Below are 23,605 nucleotides of genomic sequence, written 5' to 3' on the forward strand. Positions count from 1 at the left end.
TGCTTACTATTGGTGTAGAACAGGAAGTAGATGCGTGTTTAGAGGACAACAGGTGATCATGGACTCCAGCGTTCCACGATCAGAGTCTGTTTGGAGTGCAGGAATGTTTGCAGGGCAGTAATTGGGAGATAAGATCAGCGAAAGGGGCCAAGGCGCTGAGAGACAAACGGTGTGGTGATGAAGCTTGAATTAGAATCACCCATGCAGGCAAGTGCGGGGAGATTGGGAGAGAAAAAGCTAAGAAAAAAAAACAGGCACGGGTTTAGGAACAGCTTTCTTTAGCTCATTATTCATTCCCTTGTGACATCACAGGTGCATCACACCTCAAAACTAACGCTGTGACGATCCAGCGCACTTAAGAGAGATTATCTCCACCTGTCTTCGCTGTGCTACCTTGAAGAAATTAATATATGTTTTTACAGCTGAGGAGCTGTTCGTTGGAAATCCTCAAGATATATAAACCATAAATTACTGTCAGCACCTCCTGTGGGTTGTGAAAGCCACTTACGGTCTTTATTCACACCTGCTCTAGTATTCCTCTCACTACCTCTCATGCTTTCTATCACTAAATCATACAACTGGGAGGCAATAAAAATCACATCTTCCATCCCAAAGGGCTAAATAAATTCCTAAGTACGGCTCGGAAGAAAATCCTTTTCTGTCTAGGAAATAATGGAGTCACTCTCAGTACTGAAAAGTAAATCTGCGGCTTTCTGCAAAGATTTGAAAACACACAGTTGACTAGCAACCTACTAAGTAAACTATGGTGGCTTCTTTCTGCCATGAAACATAAAAATGAAAAAGATTTTCCAAGTTTATACTTAATTGTTTATAGGAATTGCAATTTTTTTTTTCTTATAATTGTTGACTTTTTTCCTCAGAAATCTGTTTACATCTTACAACTATGACTTTTTTCCTCAGAATTGAGAGTTTACACCTTCTGTAAACAATTATGACTTTTTTCCTCAGAATTGTGAGTTCACACCTTTTGTAAATTCTGTCTTTTCTTGACCTTTGCCTCTAAAATCTTACAGTTCTGATGAAAAAAAGAATGCAATTTTGTCTTTTTTCTTACAATTCTTGACCTTTACCTCATAAATCCGAGTTTACATCTTAGAATTCCAAAGAAAAAAAAAAGTCAGAATTTTGAGTTTACATCTTGCAACTCTGTCTTTTTTTCTTACAATTCTTGCCTTTTCTCCTCAGAATTCTGAGTTTAAATCTTGTAGTTGTCTTTTTTCTTACAATTCTTGACTTTTTCCTCAAAAATCTGAGTTTACATCATGCAATTCTGTCTTTTTTCTTACAATTCTTGACTTTTTTCCTCAGAAATGTGTTTACATCTTACAATTCAGATTTTTTTTCACAAAAAATCTGAGTTTACATTTTAGATTTTTGAGAAAAAAAAAGTCAGAATTGGGAGTTAACATTTTACAATTCTTGACTTTTTCCTCAGAAATCTGTTTACATCTTACAATTCTATCTTTTCCTTACAATTCTTGACTTTCTTCTCAAATATCTTAGAATTAAGGAAAAAAGTCAGAATTGTAAGTTTACATCTTGCAATTCCATCTTTTTTCTTACAATTCTTGACTTTTTTCCTCAGAAATTTTAATTTACATCTTGAAATTCTGTTTTCCTCAGAAATCTGTTTACACCATGCAATTCTTTTTCTTACAATTCTTGTAAAATTTTTGAGAAAAAAAGTCATCTTAGTTTACATTTAAGAAATCTAAAGAAAAAAAGTCAGAATTGTAAGTTTATATCTTGCAATTCCATCTTTTTTCTTAAAATTTTTTACTTTTATCCTCAGAATTCTGAGTTTACATCTTGCAATTCTAACTTTTTTCTTACAACTCTTGACTTTTGTCTCAGAAATCTCTTTACATCTTATAATTCTGACTTTTTTCCTCAAAATTCTAAGTTTACATCTTGCAATTCAATCTTTTTTCTTACAATTCTTGACTTTTTTTTAAAAAAAATTACACCTTAGAGTTTACATCTTAGAATTCTAAGGAAAAAAGTCAGAAAGTAAGTTTGTAAGTTTACATCTTGCAATTCCATCTTTTTTCTTACAATTCTTGACTTTTTTCCTCAGAAATTTGAATTTACATCTTGCAATTCTGTTTTCCTCAGAAATCTGTTTACACCATGCAATTCTTTTTCTTACAATTCTTGACTTTTTTTCTCAAAAATTTTACATCTTAGTTTACATCTAAGAAATCTAAAGAAAAAAAGTCAGAATTGTAAGTTTATATCTTGCAATTCCATCTTTTTTCTTACAATTTTTTACTTTTATCCTCAGAATTCTGAGTTTACATCTTGCAATTCTAACTTTTTTCTTACAACTCTTGACTTTTGTCTCAGAAATCTCTTTACATCTTATAATTCTGACTTTTTTCCTCAAAATTCTAAGTTTACATCTTGCAATTCAATCTTTTTTCTTACAATTCTTGACTTTTTTTTTTTAAATTACATCTCAGAGTTTACATCTTAGAATTAGGAAAAAAGTCAGAATTGTAAGTTTACATCTTGCAATTCCATCTTTTTTCTTACAATTCTTGACTTTTATCATTAGACTTCTGAATTCACATCTTGCAATTCTAACTTTTCTTACAACTCTTGACTTTTTTCCCCCAGAAATCTGTTTACATCTTACAATTCTGACTTTTTTCCTCAGAATTCTGAGTTTACATCTTGCAATTCTATTTTCTTACAATGTTTTACTTTTTTACTAAGAAATCTGAGTTCACATCTTACAATTCATTTTTCCTCAGAATTTTGAGTTTACATCTTGCAATTCTAATTTTTACTTACAATTCTGACTTTTTTCCTCAAAATTCTAAGTTTACATCTTGCAATTCCATCTTTTTTTCTAACAATTCTTGACTTTTTTCCTCAGAAATCTGAGTATACATCTTACAATTGGAACTTTTTTTCCTCAAAATTCTGAGTTTACATCTTGCAATTCTATTTTCCTCAGAATTCTGAGAAAAAAGTGTAAATGTTATCCTGTGTTATCAGATTTTTTATAACATAGCAGAAACAAAATTCCTTTCAGTTGTTTCAAAAACTGCTATTTTTAAAACAAAAACAAAGCAAGTCTATGCAATACCTGCATACTGAATTGTGATTGGCCTTCACCTGTGCCTTGATTTGCATACTAAATTGTGATTGGACTTTCCTGTTTTACATACTGTAAACAGATGCATTTTCTCTACAAAGGCACTAAACAGAAAACAAAGTGCATGGTGTTACCAATAATAGCAACAGCTGTTCTGATGCTATTTCATATATGCCAAACTATAGTCTCAAGCTTACCTCAATAAAGCATTTGTTATTGTTTAGTCTTACATCATTACTGTAAAAAACTGGCCCGCTGCTCCCCACCAACACTAAACATGCCGCATGTGAATTTATGGTCATGGCGTTTGACATTGGCACTGTGTGGTCCCGTGTTCAATTTCACCTCAGTCAAAGATTTACATTTATGAAACCTGATGCTCAGCACAAAGCCTCTAGTGGCCAGGGGAACCTGTGGCCCACGCTGAAAAAAATCCAATCTCTCTGACTGGAGCAGATGCAGAGCATTGTTCCTAAATGGATCCTGACTTATAATGCGCAGACCTTGAAACCGGCCAACTGTACGACGCCTACACGCCGCCTCAGACCGCCGTTTACAATATGTGTGGAACCTGAGAGCCAAAAATTTGAACGTTTGCTCAAACACTGTTTGGGGAGGTGAGAGGCTGGAAATGATGTGGAAAGCTGTCAGGTGGCCGTATCGTTACCTGGGAAGAAGGCAGAGCTGAAATATTTGTGTTAATCCCAGCTCATGCGAGTCCCGGGTCAGGTTTCCGTGAGATTGCGTAGGCCCTTCTTTGGATGAAATATCAGAATCCTGTAATGAGCAATTATCATGATGTGCTACAGCACTCAAAACAACATGTTTAAACGTAAATAAGCACTTGCTGCTGAGTGACCTAAAGTCATTTTCTCCGTAGGCAAACTTATTATATAATCATTACATATCATACAAACCTTTCAATACACACCTAGCATAAGCTCCTGAGGTAGTGTAAAAGCCGAAGTTCTGGTGAAGAACTACACCATCCATAATCCTGAAGAGAGATCCATCAATCAGTGAGGTTGCTATATATTTGTTATGACATATATATTTGTATTTGTACAGGAGCGTTTTCTCTGAGGAGGCAAGGGAGGCAGTGTTTGTAGTACAAAAATAAAACAACACAAATATTACAAAATATAACATTTTAAAGTGTATAAATCAGTAGTTTTTCTAAAGAAACACTGTCCAACAGTAACACCAGCAGGTAAAGTTACAGTTGAAGTATGCGACTCTCTCGCCTCCCCTGAGCCCATTGAGTTTTAACGGACATACTAAAGCATGCAGTGAGTTTGAATGGGGAAAGTCACATGAGAGGAGCCAATGCCTCCATTGCAATATGATTGGATATGACTATTTAAGTTCGGCTGTGATTGATTTATGCAATAAATCCCGCCTCGTATGAATGAACAGCATAGTAAACTACTCACACACTTCGATATAACCACTTTGTTATGCCAAAATTGAAATTTAAAGTAAATCTCTGTGTCTGTGACCAATATTTATTAGGCTTTGATGACTGATGATCCGAAAAAATTCTAAAATAACTAAAAGTTAACTATTAAAAAAAAAGGAACATAAATTCACAATTAAAATATACTTTTTAAAACTGTTACTGCCTTGGAATAAATGTAAAATGCTTAAAAACACTAACTTGGTGATTCATGTACTGTAAAATATATATATATATATATATATATATATATATATATATATATTTTTTTTTTTTTTTTTTTTTTTTTAATTCTGATAGTGTAAGTAATGTTTATTTAATAAGAAAATGTGACTGGGACATGAATTTACATTTGATTAAAAAAAACTGAGGCCTCCTCATTTCAGAACACCATTGCACACCACTGATATTAATATATATATAAATTTGTATTTACATGAATATTTTGCAATAAAATTCAAAAATAATTTGACTTATTTCATATATATAGAAACAAAAACTAGATACATAACTGTTTGATGTTTGTTTCTTAATGCAAAATAATATAAAATCAGCTATAAATTCAAAATATGGATACAAATACTTAAACATTTATACAAATACAGCTTACACAAATTGTAATACTAATAAATTTATAATTTCAAATTTCATATTTAGAAACAAACTACATATACATACATATACACATAAAAACAAAGGTGAAAAAAAAATACACACACGTATGTGTTATATTTGTTTCATTTCTTTTTAAATGTAAAAATATATAAATCACTTATAAATTTGTATTTACAAGGCTATTTTATAATATATAAATAATAATTAAATATGTTACATAGGAAATGTATTTTATATATAGAAGCAATATAAATACTATAAATATTAAACATTATTAAATATAAAAAAATAGCTTTTAATAAAATTATGCAATAATTCTCTAAATCTTTTTTCGAGCCTAGACTATTAAAGAATATTTTGAAATGTCTATGAAGAGAATGTATGGAAGCCCATTTCCACCACTGAATAAAAAAATAAAAGGTTATTGCGATTTTTTATGTCACAATTCAGATTTTTTTTCTCAGAATTGTGTGTAAACTCACAATTGCAAGAAATAAGGTCAAAATTGGAAGATAAAAGGTTGCAATTCAGATTTTTTTCTCCCAATTTTGACTTTTTCCTCAGAATTGTGAGATACAAACTTGCAATTGCTAGTTATAAAGTCCTATTTTAAGGGGGAAAAGAATATGTTCTCAGAATTGTGAGTTTATATCGCACAATACTGAGAAACGCAGTCAGAATTGCGTGATATAAACTCATAATTCTAAGAATTTTTTTGAATTGCGAGTTTGACAATTCTGACTGCATTTCTCAGAATTACGAATTTATACCTCACAATTCTGACTTTATAACTCACTATTGCGAAGTCAGAATTTGTCGAGTTTGTATCACCCGATTCTTAGAAAATCTCGCAATTGCAAGAAAAAAGTCTGAATTGTGAGATAAAAAGTCACAATTACTGTTTTTTTTTTTTTTTTTTTTTTTGCAGTGGCAGAAACAGGCTTCCATAGACAATGAATGAGAAAAGAACAAAGATGGGCAGCAATTCTCTTGGCCTGAAAAGGAACGAATAGAACAAAATATCTTGGGTTAACAACATAATAATAAATAAATCCCTTTCTGATTCTGAAAAGACCACAAAAAATGAGGAATCACACCGTAACTCTCTTTAGTTGAATATTAAGCAACTGTTTTTGTCCTTCTACTGTTTTCTGGATTTACATGTATTTTTACTGTATAATAGAAAAACTGCTGTCAGTTGCTCACTGGTTCTGTTGAAGGTCTTATGCATATTTTCAAGCAGTGCTACCCTGAAAACATGAACATGTCACATGAATCTCTCTTCATCGGTTAAACGTGCATCTAACTGATGAACTGTCCACTCTTCAGGGCTTTAATGGTTTTTGTGCACCCCTCAGGAGTGTCCTCATGTGAAAGGCCCTTTCTTCCAGTTTTACCTCCCATGATCCTCTCCTGGCCTGCGGCTGCCTGACCCACACAGAGAGCTGGGTTTATTTGTGTGGGGCTGCCTGGAGTGTTAAAATATCTCATTGTCTCGCTGTAGGGGAATGCTGATATACACCTCTGCCCCGATTTCCCAATTTGTTTTAAATTTGTTGAGACTCTGGTTCGCGTAATGGGGCTGTTGGTGGGGGCCTGAGACACTTTGAATGTGTTTAATGTCAGACAGAAATGTGCCTGTGGCATGTTGTGATAGCACGAGCCATCTAAACAAGCCCTTACAGACATGGAAGGGGAAGAGATTCAGGTGTTTCATGCCAAATAACTCATAAAATCAAGTACCTCTAAAATGAAGTCATTTGATAATAATAATTCAATAAAGGCAGCAATTCTCTACAAATGGAACAAAATGTCTTGGGTTAACAACACAACAATAATAAACAAATATTCAAACAATGACTTCATAATTTTTTTTTTCATTATTATGCTTTTCAAATTCATTTCAATTCATTTTTTGTAAGTAAACTGTGTAATAATCATCTTTTTAAGAACTTTTTTCTTGGAGAACGAAGAATTTTTCATACACGAATGATTCATTATCATTATGCCATTATGCTGTCGATAGAGCTTGAGAACTTGAGCCTGGAACATTCCTTTAAGGTGTTGCATTTACATCTAACGTATGTGAACCTGTCGACCCCGTTAGGTTAACAGGAGCTTTACTAAGCGCAGACCTGCTCCTTTGTGTGGGCTAATTACACTCGCACTGTCTACAAAACAGCGCCTTCATTTTTCATCTGATGAGCTGTTCATACCTGTCTGACAGTGGCCACCTTCAAGGGTCCTGCTGATCCTCCTTCCCTCCTATTGATGGCTAAACAGATAAACGGAAGTATTTCAGGAGGGTGCAAAGTGTAAAAAACTGTGATTGTTTCTCTGATAATCAAGGTATAGTCATTAGACAGCCCTACATCACAAAAAATTCCACTGATTTATATTTATTTATATTTTTATATATATATACACATAGTATATATTTTAAGGTCAAAAGTTTACATACACCTTGCAGAATGAGAAAAATGTTTTACCAAAATAATAGGGATCATACAAAATGCATGTTATTTTTTATTTAGTACTGACCTGAATAAGATATTTCACATAAAAAGATGTTTACATATAGTCCACAAGAGAATATAATAGTTGAAATCTATAAAAATGACCCTGTTCAAAAGTTTACATACACTTGTTTCCTAATTGATTCCTTTTTTCTTTTTTTTTTAGTAATAGTTGTTTATGTGACCCTTGTTTATCCTGAACAGTTAAACTGCCTGCTGTTCTTCCGAAAAATTCTTCAGGTTCCACAAATTCTTTGGTTTTCCAACATTTTTGTGTATTTAAACCCTTTCCAATAATGACTGTATGATTTTGAGATCCATCTTTTCACACTGAGGACAACTGAGGGACTCATATGCAACTATTACAGAAGGTTAAAATGCTCACTTATGCTCCAGAAGGAAACGCAATGAATTAATAGCCGGGGGATAAAAAGTTTTTGAATTTGAAGATCAGGGTAAATTTAACTTATTTTGTCTTCTGGAAAACATGTAAGTATCTTCTGTGGCTTCTGAAGGGCAGTACTAAATGAAAAAATATTATATTTAGGCAAAGTAAGAAAAATGCACAAATCTTCATTCTGTTCGAAAGTTTACACCCTTGGCTTTTAATGCAACATTTGTCCTTCTAAACTATCTGTGAACCTTCTGTAATAGTTGCATATGAGTCTCTCAGTTGTCCTCAGTGTGAAAAGATAGATACACAAAAAAACTAAAAAAAAATAAAAAAAAAAGAATTTGTGGGACATTTGTGGGATTTTTCTGAAGAACAGCAAAGAAAAAATAACATGCATTTTGTATGATCCCTCTTATTTTGGTAAAATAATTAATATTTTGCAGATTCTGCAAGATGTATGTAAACTTTTGATCTCAACTGTATCTCATTATTCTTCATTATATTAAAATAACAAAAGCCGTAAAACATCACAAATACCGGTTTTAATGATAAAAAAGAGATGTCTTCAGAATAATTTATACAGACTTCTTTACCTTACAAATGGTTGTTGAAAGCAAAAATGCTATGAAATGCATTTTGTGAGAATATGTGACATGCTCAAGTAATGTCAGGGCTTAAAAAAGAAGAAACAAACAAGTATTGAATTTTTTAAGCAAATATGATGCAGTTGTGCATAATATAGCTATTTGATTTGTATTTTCCAGACTAACACTTCACTTGAAGCTAACACTTTAGACTTAGTATATAAGATATACACTTAAAAAAAAATAGCAGCACAACTGTTTTCAGCACTGATAATAAATAGAAATATAAGTATCACAGGTTCCAAAAAAATTAAAAATAAACAAAAATAAGCAGCACAACCATTTTCAGCACTGATAATATATAGAAATATAATAAAAAGTGATAGCAAAGACTTGTATTGTTAGAAAAAAAAAACATTTAGAATAAATGCCGTACTTTTTAACTTTTTATTAATCAAAAAATCCTAAAAAAAAAAAAAGTAATCACAGGTTGCAAAAAAAATAGCACAACTGTTGCCAACAGTGATAATTTTAATAATAAATCAGTATATTAGAATGATTTCTAAAGGATCATGAGACACTGAATACTGGAATAATGATGCTGAAAATTCAGCTTTGATCACAGGAATAAATTAGATTTTAATGTATATTGAAATAGAAAAATGTTATTTTACATTGTAATAATATTTGACATTTTTTCTGTATTTTTGATTAAACAAATGCAGCCCTGATGAGCATAAAAAAACTAGAAATCTTACCGATCCCAAACTTTTGAACAGCAGTGTAAGTATGTAAGCACACAGTATAATTATAGTTATTTCTTAGTTGCTTTTTTGGCCTTATGAGAGCTTTATATGCACTACTATTAGTAAAAATGCACAGCAGAAATAAAGTCAAATGGGTTTGGAACAACATGAGAGAAATGTCATTTTGGGTGAACTATTCCTCCAAAGCAGTGACATATTAATGTATAAAAGGAAACTTTCTTTGCACCTCATCTCATTCTTTTGCAGTCTTTCGCATGTGAACACAGCGGCAGACGGTTCAAACTGAAGCAGCCCCTTACACTGTTGTCTAAACAGGGATGTGACTCCGACTCTCTGAAAGGCTGAAGCCCCAGGCCCTGCTTAGCTTTACCACACTGTTCAAGTGTAACCTCACGCTGACCCCTGACCTGCCGGGTACAAATATGTCCCTCCTCTCTCCCTGACATCACTCATGCCCCTTGACAAATCAGTCATGTTTCACCAACCGCCTGCAGGCCCAAAACACACATCAGCTCACTGGAGATCCTGCGGAGGTGTGATAGAATGAGACGCCATTGCTGAAGGGAGCTCAAAAGAGCAGAAGGGAAGCTGGCGAAGGCACCACAAACAGGCTCTCGAAGTCGTCGCCTGGGGATGTTTCAGCGTCCTGGGTGGCGACGTCTCTGGTGGCGACAGAAGCGCCATGAGGGAACGTAGCGAAGCAAAGAAACAGCACCTGGAGCGAGAGCTGCCATGTTATCCTGTTCCGTTGAAATGCATTAGACTCATTGGGTTTCAAAGTGAAATGCAAGACACGGTTTGAGTTTGAAGGCCCACCCAAAAACTATACGTTCTGTTGCCCCAAAGAAAAATATCCGAAACATACTCGGAGGCAAGTGTATAAACACACAATGCTTCTAGCTACGAAACTTGCTTGCTAAATTTATAAACGCAATGCAAGTATGCGTTGCATTCCTAGTCTTGCCACAAGGGGCGCTGTCATTGGCGCAAATGGTCGTCTTCTACACTTAGTTTTTGATTTGAAGAGAATCTAGCCTCTTAAATAATAGTATATCTGGTTTATTAACAGATACATTTGAACTCTATCGTCCCTTTGAGTGCTGAGGTTTGCAAGTTTGCAATTCATTGTCCAAGCATTCAGTAGGGTAATTAAGATAACTAAAACAATATTAATAATAATATTTAAAAATTCAGCTAGTTGGCAAAAAGATATCTCATAAATGTTCTCATAAACAACAATCTTTTTAACTTGATTTACTACATAACTACTAAAATAACTATAAATTAAATAAAATGTAATAAAAACTATTAAAAAATAAACAAATAAATAATAAATAATAATAATATAAAATTAATGAAATAAATTAAAATAAAAAATAAATAATAATAAAAATGATCAAGGCTGCATTTATTTTATAAAACAATGTGAGCAAAGCAAGAAAAGTAAATAAATAAATGATAAAAACACAATAGTAAATCCTTTCCTGGCTGATTTATGAAATCAAAGAAAGAATAAGGAAATATATGATGATAAGATTATTCACTTACTCTCTTATGGTCAACAAAGCTGCATTTATTTGAAAAAAATAAAATAAAAATACAGTAAAAATAGTAATATTGTAAAAAAAAAAAGTACAATTATTTTTTTTATTTGAATATATTTTAAAATCTAATTTATTTCTCTGATGCAAGGCTGAATAACATTTCTTATTTTCTTTTCCTTAAACTTGATTTACTAAAACAACTAAAACTGAAATAAAAATTAATAAAAAGTATGAAATGAAAAATAAGGCAATATAAAAAACTGTTCAGATGATTGGGGTCAATAGATTTTTTAATTACTCTTATGGTCATCAAAGTTGCATTTATTTGATCACAAATACATTACAAATTGTAGTATTGTGAAGAAAATTTACAATTTAAAAGAATAGTTTTTGATTTGAATATATTTTAAAATTTAATTTATTTCTGTGTTCCAATAACTTTAACTTGATTTACTAAAATAACCAACTATAATAACTGAACATAAACTTAATAAACTATTGAATAGGTGAAAAAATAAAAAATAAAAACACAATAATAAAACTTTTCCTAGCTGATTTAAAAAAATCAAAGAAAAAATAAGGCAATATACGATACTGTTCAAATGATTGGAGTCAATAAGATTTTTCAGTAACTTCCTTTTGCTCATCAAGGCTGCATATATTTGATCAAAATTACAGTAAAAATAGTAATATTGTGAAATATTTTTTTACAATTTAAGATAATTGTTTTTTATTTGAATATATTATAAATTGTAATTTATTTCTGTGATGCAAGGCTAAATAACATTTCCTATTTTCATTTACTTTAACTTGATTTACTAAAATAACTAAAACTGAAATAAAATGTTATTTATTTCTTTGATGCAAGTCTGAATTACTCCAGTCTTCAGTGTCATATGATTCTTCAGAAATTATTATTATGATTATTATATCATTATTTAAAATTTTATCATTATTTTAATATTTTTGTGGAAACCATGATACTATATATATATATATATATATATATATATATATATATATATATATATATATATATATATATTCATATTCATATTCAGAATATATATATATATATATATATATATATATATATTCAGAACTTTCTTACTATTTTTTAAAAATATACTTATTAATATAAGTATATTTAAAAAAAAATAGTAAGAAAATTCTGAATCACAGTATATTGTCTTTTTTTCCCCAATGTTATTGAAATGTAATATTGTACACATATTCCCAGACAATTAAATTTAACCTTTTTTTTTTTTGACAAAGTTTACCTTTAAGATTGGGGCACTGGAATGTGTTTTATTTAATTTAATTTAATTTCATATTTCTTAATTTACTTAATTCATACAAAAATGCCATATTTATGTGGCCCTATAATTTCATGTAATAGCATGCATCCTGAAAAATAACTTGGCATATTACTTTATTTACTTGACAGGACAGCTCAAGTGAAAAAACTGTCAAAATTTTACCCCTTGCGTAAGTATATTTCTGGCCTAGCTATTCAAATAAACGTAGTCAGTCCCGTAGACGACAATAAAAACAACAACAGTGGTTTGGCTCTCTGCATCATCTCTGTACGCTCTTTCCCAGATGTCTCGCAACTCATTATGCTTTCCAATCCCGTGCTAATCATGTGGGTGCCATGTCAGGAAAAAACTCCTGAAATGAGCGCCTGACCAAGAATGCCTGCCGCAAACCGTGTTTTTTTGCGCATTTCGCCACATTCCAGAATGCTAACAAGCGGAAGGAGCTCCTCACAGTTTTCAGCTATAATAAATGGAAAAAAACAGTCTGTGGTATAAGCATGATCCCCAAGACAGCAGTTTGGAGGGTGACCGCAGTGCTGCAGTGAAGCCCTTCACGGTCGTTTACTTTTAACAAGTCATCGAGACGGGGAGACCATTAAGATCGATACGCAGTCAAAACATCAGCGAGGTCTTGCGCCCTAATGCTCTCTTGACCCCGAGAAGAGATAGTGCCCGAGGGTGCCGTCACAGAACAAGAGAAAGAGGAAATTCCACATGGAAAACTGAGTGTGGACCCACAACAGAGACTCTAAGAGCTTGCTGGACATCACAACACACACCTGCACTGACACTATCAGACCAGAACAACATTTCAACCTAATTAAAGGGATATTTCACACAAAAATGAAAATTACCCCAGGATTTAGTCACCCTCGAGCCATCCTAGGTGCGTATGACTTTCCTCTTTCAGTCAAAGTTAAATGTCTGTAAAATAAAAAGTGCTCCATATGGCTCCGGAAGCTTAATAATGGCTTTCTGAAGCAAATTAATGCATTTGTGTAAGAAAAATATCGATATTTAAAACTATTAACCTTAATCTCTAGTTTTCACTAACCAATATGAAACGTTTTTATGAGAGAGCGGCGTTTCAGCCGGTGACGTAGGCGAACAGGAAAGTGACATGCAAAACAGAACACCGGTCATGTATTAGAAGTACAAAACGAGGATTATAAATAGAAATTTTGGAGAATTTCGATATAAGCCAAGAGGAGACTTTCCTTCATCCTTCGCGAGACTAGTGTATATAGCTAGAGATTATGGTGTATGAAGTTTTAATGATGGATATTTATCCTACACAAATGCATTTATTCACTTCAGAAGACCTTTATTAACTCCCAGAGTCATGTGGAGTACTTTTTATTATGGATGGATGCAATTTTTTTGGACTTCAAAATCTCAACACCCATTCACTGCCATTATAAAGCTTAGAAGAGCCAGGAGATTTTTTTAATATAACTCAGATTGGATTTGTCTGAAAGAAGAAAGTCATACAGATTGGATGACTTGAGGGTGAGTAAATCATGGGGTAATTTTCATTTTTGGGTGAACTATCCCTTTAAGCTGGATAATGACAGTCTTGTCTTCTCCAGATCTGCTTGTACTATATATATATATATATATATATATATATATATATATATATATATATATATATATTACAGTTACTTATGTGATATCAACATGTATTGATGGGTTTTAGGACTGATATCCATGTAAATGATGTATAGGTTCAAAAAAGTATTACATACACATTTTTTGTATATATATAATTTCAGTTTCTTTTAGGATTCACATTTGTTTACTGTTTTTAACAATATATTTCATATATGGAAATGTAATATATGTATGTTGTAAATGTATGTAAATGTACATTTGTATATATAAACTAAGCAAAATAATAACATTATCTTATCTTCTGTATGGCTGCTTAATATTGAATTTGATTCATAATTGATTAATTTTACATGGACACACTTATTTTCCTGTTTATTATTGTGAAGCTGCTCTTTTGTATACAAAGCTATATAAATAATTTGACTCTGCCCTGCATAAACCAGATACAAATTTAACATCAGGCCTAACAGGATCCTCTTTTTTAAATCAAGAAACAAAATTATTATTATTTTTTTCAAAGTAAAATCATTTACTCACCTTCATGTCACTTCAAACCACTTTGACTTTCTGTTCACCATCAAACAGAAAGCAGACGCTGCTCTTTTCCATACTATTTAAATTGTGACCACTGCCCGCTGAGACACTAAAAATGACAAAACACACTTAATCAGAATCATAAAAATAGTCAATTCAAGTCATACGATACCTTTGTGTATGGAACAGACATTTGATATTCACTGAAATTATCATTTGTCAACCCTGGTTTTTGTGGTAAATTTTAATATACATTGAATATAAACTACATTTAATCAGTCAAATGAAGTTTGAGAGTAACAGCAGAGAAGTGTAGTGGTAACTACTGAGCTGAATTTCATTTCAACTACTAAATTTATAATAATGGTTTTGAAGAACAATACACATCCATATTTTCCCAGCAGATGCCACTCTAGGCAAACGGTCCCAGTCATACGGTATAAAAAATAAAACAGTCCTCTGGGAGAGAACAAATAATCATTCCACGAATATTCTAACAAATAAACCAAAGACTTTTACTGCCTGCATCAGTGACCCTAGATATCAATGCCTTTGTAACAGACCTACAAAATTTCATCTGCAAAATATTGTCTTAGCACACGTTTCTGTTTTACTTTCTTTGATTTAGCTTTTCCTGTAAATCAGTCTCTTAGGAAAGATATAGAAACTTGATATTTACACTTTCTTAAAAAATGTGATTGCCTATGCAAAAGTCAATGCACGATGTTAGGAGGTAGGGTCAGATTTAATGTATTTTTTATTAAGCAAGGATGCATTATTTTGAGCAACAAACATATACATATACACTCGTAAAAATAAAGGTGCTTTAAAAGGCTATTCACAGCGATGCCATAGAAGAACCATTTTTGGTTCCACAAAGAACCATTCAAGTAAAGGTTCTTTGAAGAACCATCTCTTTCTTACCTTTTTCTTTCGCCACAAAGAACCTTTTGTGAAACAGATGTTAAAGGTTCTTTATGGAACCATTTAGACAAAAAAGGTTATTCTATGGCACCTTTATTTTTAAGAGTGTAAAATGTCACAAAAGATTTCTGTCGAATAAATGCTTTGTATTAAAGAATCCTAAAAGCATCATGGTTTACACAAAAACACCAGCACAACTGTTTTCAACATTGGTAATAAGAGGAAATGTTTTTTTGAGCAGCAAATGAGCACATTAAAATGATTTTGAAAGTAATGATGCTGAAAATTCTGCGCTTTATCACAGAAATAAATTACATTGTAAAATCTATTCAAATAGAAAACATTTATTTTAAATTGTAAAAAATATTTCGCAACATTACTGTTGTTACTCTATTTTTTATTAAATAAATGCAGCCCTAGTAAGCATAAGAGACATCTTTCAAAAAGTCTACATGTGAGATTTTTCACTTAGGTCATTCATCATGAGCAGCAGTAAAAGTTATGCTTTCTGAGAAAATAATAAAACATAACATTTACTCATTACCTAATTTCCTGGCCATTAATACTGATCATAGCAGAACAAAGTGTTCAACAATGTTCATAGATCTGCTAGGATGTCCCATCATCACTCGCTGCCAGGAATTCGAAACATGGCAGCGGCGTTTAAGCTTTCTGTGCTGAACTTCTGCCACTTCTTTGAGTCACCGGTTACTCACCGCAGTTGCTCAACTCAGCAGGGACCTTCAAACGCCCACAATATTGGGTGTTTAAGAGCTTTGCTAGTTAAATTCATTGCCATTGTAATTTATACAGTCTTGTTATCTTAAGTGATTGTTGATTTAAGCCTCTCACTTGAGCAGATGTGAAAATTAAGACTTCCCGCTCGTGCGGAGAGGCATGTTGTTGGACCTGCTTCTCGTTGGCTGCTGCTCTGCACGGCGCTGAAAGGAAAATGGGAAGACAGATAAAAATAAGCAAAACAATTAGCACGGCCAAAAGCTCCTGTGTGAACATCGAGAGCGATTTGAGATTAGCAGTCAAAGTGCAAGAGTTCATTGAGGGCGTGTTGAACCGCAGCTGAAACCACGCTTCACCAGATCTCGAAATAAACATCTCGGATATCCACAATTATTTTATTGAGTTTTATTACTTGTTAACTGGAAGGATGTTTCTAATGAAAAGCAGAGAGACAAAATAAGCAATGTGTTTTAATGTTTGTTATTCATCAACTCGGTTTAATTGTTCCGTGCAAGTTCGTTCTACGAACCTTCTCGCTCCTGTGCGACAATAACTCTGCATTTCGTCTTCCTGACATGCATCTCAACTCTGATGTGTTTCAGAGACGGGAAGGCACATTATGAAAGCCTTCTGGGCCAAACTTCAGCCAAATATCTCTTCCAGATGCACACAGTGCTCAGACCCCCAGGAGAAACATGGGACGCTTGCTATATCGAAGACTCCAGAGACAGACTTTTTTTAAAACACTAACATGTTTTTCTGGAGGCGGATTTCTGGGTGGTATAGATCGGAAAAGAACTTATTCGATTTCCAGTATTGTCCGATTCATCATGTGCTTGGTTACAAATACTAGTTTACGTTCATGTGGTATACATTACCTTTACTTTTAGAGAGCTGCTTGTTGCTGTCACACAATCCCCATATGTGTGATCTGGTATCCTTTTTTTTTCTTTCCTCGAAAACTCTTGTCAGAGGTAATTAAGTTCCACTTGACTTGTACCACCCCCTCTTACTTATTTTATCATTTACTGGTACATTAGTCAGCAGACATCCAACAGGGCAATGATACATCAAGGCCTTTGGATTATCCAGCCCCAGCAGTCCAGACAAAGATGAGAAAATACCCCGGATCAGGTTACGTACCCCTGTGATTAATTGAGAGCATATTTCATGTCTGATGAGGAGGACCATTGTTCACCTGAGCGTGGACCTTGCTAATTGGGACCACTGACGAGACTCGCTACTGTTAATTTGAATCATAGCAATAAATAAAGTTAAGATACATTTTTATTAATAAATTTAATATATGTGACCCTGGACCACAAAACCAGTCATAAGGTTAAATTTGACAAAACTGAGATTTATACATCATATGAAAGCTCAATAAATAAGCTTTCTATTGATGTATGGTTTGATTGATAGGACAATATTTGGCCGAGATACATCTATTTGAAATCAGAAATCTGAGGATGCAAAAAAATCAAAAAGACTGAGAAAATCACCTTTAAAGTTGTACAAATTAGGTTCTTAACAATGCATATTACAAATCAAAAATTACATTTTGATATGTTTACAGTAGGAATTTTACAAAAAATCTTCATGGAACATGAACTTTACTTAATTTCTTAATGATTTTTGGCATAAAAGAAAAATCTAAAATTTTGACCCATGCAATGTATTTTTGGCTATTGCTACAAATATACCCCAGCGACTTAAGACTGGTTTTGTGGTCCAGGGTCACATATATTATTCAATCTAACTAGATAAAAAAGGTTGTCAACACAAACTTTAATTTGGCTTGAAAGAGCCTGATCAGAAAGTGTGAAAAAGTTTAAAAGTTGTGTATGGTTTTCAGTCTGAAAAAGTAGTTTTAAAGCTTGAATGTTTTGAAGGCAATAGCCTGACAGATGGATGGATGGATAAATGATTATAGGGTAGAGCGGGGCACAAACTAACGCGGGGTTAATTGTAACACACGTGGTTCAAATATTTCCACACATGCTAGCATAACCAAATTTATGGTATTTACTAGTTGCCATAGCAACACTATGCAGAGAAAAAAAGAGTGCCAAAATTCAAAAGCCTTTAAGATATCGCTGAATATTTATTTTACCATAGTAAAAGTACATTTCTGGCTGAAGTAAACTTTTCATTTCAGTTTTTAGTATTCATTTAAAATCAGACAAATTTGCTATTATTTTAATCTCCAATTTGTTATTTATCAGTTTAGATTTTGCTTCGCAAACCAGCAGAAGACACTAACCTGTTTTAAACTCCAGTCGCGCAGATGGGGAACGTTGTAACACTGTGTGACAATATGCCCCGCTGTTATTAAACTATGCTATTCTATGACATTAGCGATGCAATTTACACTATTTACTTCTAAGGATTTTGATAAGAAACCACAGGAAACAGGTGAATAAAGGCTGACAATCAATGTTTAATGTTCAGAAGTTATTATTTCAAGAAATGTAAAGCATTTTGGCTCGTTTATGTGTGTCGTGTTCTATGAGATCTGTGTGTGGAGGGACGGGAGTGTTTTTCTGAATGTCTAAATGTGTTTCATCTATTTGTCCACATTGTTCTGAACTACTGTACAGCTGTGTGTTGCGATCAGGGCCGTTCCAAGCATTGTTGCGATGTGTTCACTGTCAAACTCCAAAATTAGATCATTTTTCTTTTTTTAAAAAATGTCATTACTTCATTTGAAAAAGATAACACATGTATTTTATTGACAACAATACATTGTATGGGTCAAAATTATAGATTTTTTCTTTTATCCCAAAAATCATTATGATGTTAAGTAAAGATCATGTTGCATGAAGATATTTTGTAAATTTCCGACCATAAATATATCAAAACTTCATTTTTGATCAGTAATATGCATTGCTAAGAACTTCATTTGAACAACTTTAAGATCGATTTTCTCAATATTTAATATCAATAATTTTTTTGCACCCTCAGATTTCAGATTTTCAAACTTGTCACTTTTAAGAAACGTGTCCAAATTCCTAATCCTAACAATAGTACTACATGATGCCTCCAAACACCACAAATAAAAAAAAAAAATCTGAATTACTCAACAAAGGATGCAAAGCTCATTTCTAAATCTCTAGCTTGTAAAATAGTAATTTTGGCAGCGCGAAAAGCCGTTTGAATCTCTGTTGGTACAGCAAAGTCACGGAGCGACATATTCTCCTGCCAGACCCTCTTAAGCTGGCCTATCACTTGCCTGAGCAGAACAGTGAAAAGAGAGAATTTGATATTGATCCAACTTCCCAGACACCCACAGTCAGGGATCTTGTTAACAGGATTAGGACACCCTGAATAGACTTACACCAGAGACAGAAAAGGCCTTCTTGTTGAAGAGGACCCTCCAGCAAATCTCAACCAACAATCTGTACTTCTGCCTACACTTAAGGAGAGTCCTCATGTTAACCAAGAAAACTAGAAGCGGGATTTGGGGGGCAAAATCTGCACTCATGTTTCCACTAAAGTTTGTACGTGTTGATGCCACAACACAATGCATGTCCCAAACAACACTGCAATGAAAGACATAGAATGTTTTTTCCCACAAGACAACGTAAAATAACTGCACAGCAAGTGGGACTATATGTGGTAAACTTACGTAAATGAACACTACAAAAACAATATAGCAAACGATTTATATATTTCAATGCTTCCCAGGGAAACTATGCGCTCTCTGGCAAAACTATTGTGTTCCACAGAGAAACTTTGCATTATCTCACAAATCATTTGCGGTCTCTGGCAAAAGTATTGTGAAAGGTTGCATTCTAGTGCAAAAGCATCACATTCCCTCAAAAAAGTTTGCATACTTCTGCAAAACATACGCAATCTCCCACAAAACTATGCTCCCTCGGTAAACTTTGCCAGAGAGCGCAAACGTTTTGCGAGATAATGCAAAACATTTGCATGCTAGTGCAAAAGTACCATGTTACCCAAAGAAACTTTCACAAACGCTTGTGTTCTCTTCTGAAAATATTGTGTTCCCAAGAGAAACCTTGCATTGCCTCGCAAAACATTTGCGTTCTGTTGTGAAAGTATTGTGTTCCTCAGAGAAATGTTGCATTATTTTGCAAAAGATGAGTTCTAGTGCAAAAGTATTGCATTCCCCATAGAAAATGTTCATTATCTCCCAAATTGCATTGCATTCCCAAATATTGCATTCTCTCAAGTTTACATACTCTTGCCAAACATTTGCACTTTTGTGCAAAAGTATTGTGTTCCCTAGAGAAACTTGGCATTATCTCGCAAAACTTTTGCGTTCTTAAAGTATTGCTTTCCTAGGAGAAACTTTGCATTATCTCACAAAACATTTGCATTTTTGTGGAAAAGTATTGCTTCCTTGAGAAACTTTGCATTGTCTTACAAAACATTTGCATTTTTTGCAAAAGTATTGTGCAAGAAACTTTGCGTTCTTTCATGAAAGTATTGTGTTCCTCAGAGAAATTTTGCATTATCTTGCAAAAAATTTCCATTTTGCATTCTAGTTCAAAAGTATTGCATTCCCTCGAATTGCATACTCTCGCCAAACATCTGCGTTCTCTCTCTCTCTCTCTTTATTGTGTTTCCCAGAGAAACTTTGCAGAAACTGTCTCGCAAAACATTTGTGTTTCTTTGCAAAAGTATTGTGCAAGAAAGTTTGCATACTCTCACAAAACATTTGCGTTCTCTCGTGAAAGTATTGTGTTTTCTCAGAGAAACTTTGCATTGTCTCGCAAAACATTCAAATTTTTTTGCAAAAGTATTGTGATCCCCTAAGAAAGTCTGCATACTCGTGCAAAACATTTGCATTCTCTCATGAAAGTATTGTGATCCTCAGAGAAACTTTGCATTATCTTGCAAAAACAATTTGCGTTTTTGTGCAAAAGTATTGTTTCCCTGAGAAACTCTGCATTGTGTGTTCCTCAGAGAAGCATTTGCATTCTTTGGCAAAAGTACTTCATTCCCTTGAGAAATTTTGCATTCTAGTGCAAAAGTATTGCATTCCTTCAAATTGCGTACTCTCGCAAAACATTTGCGTTCTCTCGTGAAAGTATTGTGTTCCTCAAAGAAACTTTGCATTATCTTGCAAAATATGTGTTTTTGTGCAAAAATATTGTTTCCCTGAGAAACTTTGCATACTCTCGCAAAACATTTGCGTCCTCTCATGAAAGTATTGTGTTCCTCAGAGAAACTTTGCATTGTTACGCAAAACATTTGCGTTCTATTGCAAACGTATTGTCTTCCTCAGAGAAGTATTTGGATTCTTTGGCAAAAGTACTTCATTCCCTGAGAAATTTTGCATTCTAGTGCCAAAGTATTGTGTTCCTTCAAATTGCGTACTCTCGCAAAACATTTGCGTTCTCTCGTGAAAGTATTGTGTTCCTCAAAGAAACTTTGCATTATCTTAAAAAACATTTGTGTTTTTGTGCAAAAGTATTGTTTCCCTGAGAAACTTTACGTACTCTTGCAAAACATTTGCGTCCTCTCATGAAAGTATTGTGTTCCTCAGAGAAACTTTGCATTATCTTGCAAAGCATAAACGTTTTTTGTGCAAAAGTATTGTGATCCCTCAAGAAACTTTGCATTATTTCGCAAAACATTTGCGTTCTAGTGCAAACGCATTGTCTTCCTCAGAGAAGTATTTGCATTCTTTGGCAAAAGTACTTATTCCCTGAGAAATTTTGTATTCTAGTGCAAAAGTATTGCGCTCCTTCAAATTGCGTACTCTGCGTTATCTCGTGAACGTATTGTGTTCCTCAAAGAAACTTTGCAATTTCTTGCAAAACATTTGTGTTTTTGTGCAAAAGTATTGTTTCCAGTTTAAATCTAGATTAAAGACCCATCTCTTTAACCTGGCCTACACTTCATACATTTCCTATTCCAAATCCGTTAAAGGATTGTTAGGGGCCGTTCGTTATTTCAAATGGAGACGCGCGGCTTGTGCGCGCATAATGGAAGCGACGCGGTCGCAACGCGCTCGTTTTTCCAGGCACGTCCGCGCCGCATCGAGATAAAAACATCTCAACTTTTCAGAATTCCGCAAGCGCACCGCAGGTCATGTGACATGAACCAACCAATCAGCTTCCTCACATTTTTCCGTTACATTGAAACCTCAGCAGAAACATGGAGGAGCAGCTCATCATTGTGGTCCAGGGATTTCCTGAACTTTATGATTTGTCAAGCCCCCATTATTTTGACGCTAATAGAAGAAACAATGCATGGAGACGCATAGGCTTGGAGCTAGAGCGCAGCTGATGGTTGCTTAGAAACGGCAGACGCTTTTCGGAGCGCAAGCGCCCGAGCGCTTTGTTGATAAGGAAGAAAGCGGCGCGCCTAGCGTTTTCCACGCGTTTTTAGGCGCGACATGTGAACGGCCCCTTAGGCTGCATTATTTAGGTCAACCGGAACCAGGGACACTTCCTATAACACCTGATGTACTCGTTGCGTCAGAAGAAGAATGGCATCTACGCTAATATTAGTATCTTTCCTTCTTACTCCGAGGTCACCGTAGCCACCTGTATCCAGATCAGACGGTCACTGCAGTCTCCCGGATCTAGTCCGTGCCCATCAGCACCCAGAGATATCCTCTACAGCCCTGAATGTCAGCAGAGACCACATCCAACTAGATGAGCCCCAGAGACAGATCATCAGTAAAGACCTCATCACCTAGACGGCCATCGACGCAAGACAGCGAAAACCAGATGAGTCCTCTCCAATCTGATTTTGTGGCAACTTGGAACTCTTGCATCTACATTAATATTAGTCTGTTTGTTTCTTATTCCCAAGTCACCATAGCCACCAGTCCGTATCCAGATCAGACGGTCACTGCAATCCCCCGGATCCAGTCCAAACCAAGAGCAGATGGTGGATCAACACCTACAGCCGAATGTCAGCAGATACCGTGTCAACTAGATGAGCCCCAGAGACAGATCATCAAGAAAGAACTCCTACCCTAAACGGCCACCGGCACAAGGCCATGGGAACCAGATGAGTCCTCCCCAATTTGACTTTGTTGCAATATGGAACTTTTGCATTATTATTGACATTTTACTTTATTATTTTAATACTGTAAGGTTGCTTTGACACAACTTGTATCGTAAAAAGCGCTGTATAAATAATCTTGACTTGACTTGACTTTCCCTGAGAAACTTTGCGTACTCTCGCAAAACATTTGCGTTCTCTCATGAAAGTATTGTGTTCCTCAGACAAACTTTGCATTATCTTGCAAAACATTCACGTTTTTTGTGCAAAAGTAGATCCCTCAAGAAACTTTGCATTATTTTGTAACATTTGTGTTCTCTTGCATTATCTCGCACAAGTATTGTGTTTCCCAGAGAAACTTTGCATTATCTCACAAAACATTTGCATTGTAGAACTCTCAGAAATTCTCTCAGAAAACATGTGCATTCTCTGGCAAACTGTACCTGAAAAAATCAAACATGTCACCATAGGGTCTCCTCAGAAAGGTTA

This window comes from Garra rufa, chromosome 20, assembly GCF_049309525.1.
Source record: "Garra rufa chromosome 20, GarRuf1.0, whole genome shotgun sequence".
Classification (NCBI taxonomy): domain Eukaryota; kingdom Metazoa; phylum Chordata; class Actinopteri; order Cypriniformes; family Cyprinidae; genus Garra; species Garra rufa.